Genomic DNA, 466 nt, shown 5'->3' on the forward strand with positions numbered 1-466 from the left:
GTCTGCTATTGACCAAAACATTGGTGAGGAATCAAGAAGTGGTTCTGGCCGGACATGGTGGCTCACACCCTATAATCCCAGAACTTTGGGAGACTGAAGTGGGAGGATCCCTTGAGCTCAGGAGTTCAAGATCAGCCTGGGCAACATAGTGAGACACGATCTCTATTAAAACATACAGAAAGTGGGCCAGTACTTTGGGAGGCTGAGGCGGGCAGATCACTTGCGGTCAGGAGTTCGAGACCAGCCTGGCCAGCATGGCAAAACCCCGTCTCTACTAAAAATACAAAAATTAGCTGGGCATGGTGGCACGTGCCTGTAATCCCAGTCACATGGGAGGCTGAGGCAGGAAAATCGCTTGAACTTGAGAGGTGGACGTTGCAGTGAGCCAAGATTGTACCACTGCACCTGCACTCACGCCTGGGCAACAGAGCAAGACTCTACCTCAAAAAAAAAAAAAAAAAAAAAA

This window comes from Rhinopithecus bieti, unplaced genomic scaffold (assembly GCF_001698545.2).
Source record: "Rhinopithecus bieti isolate Rb0 unplaced genomic scaffold, ASM169854v2 scaffold_5025, whole genome shotgun sequence".
NCBI lineage: Eukaryota > Metazoa > Chordata > Mammalia > Primates > Cercopithecidae > Rhinopithecus > Rhinopithecus bieti.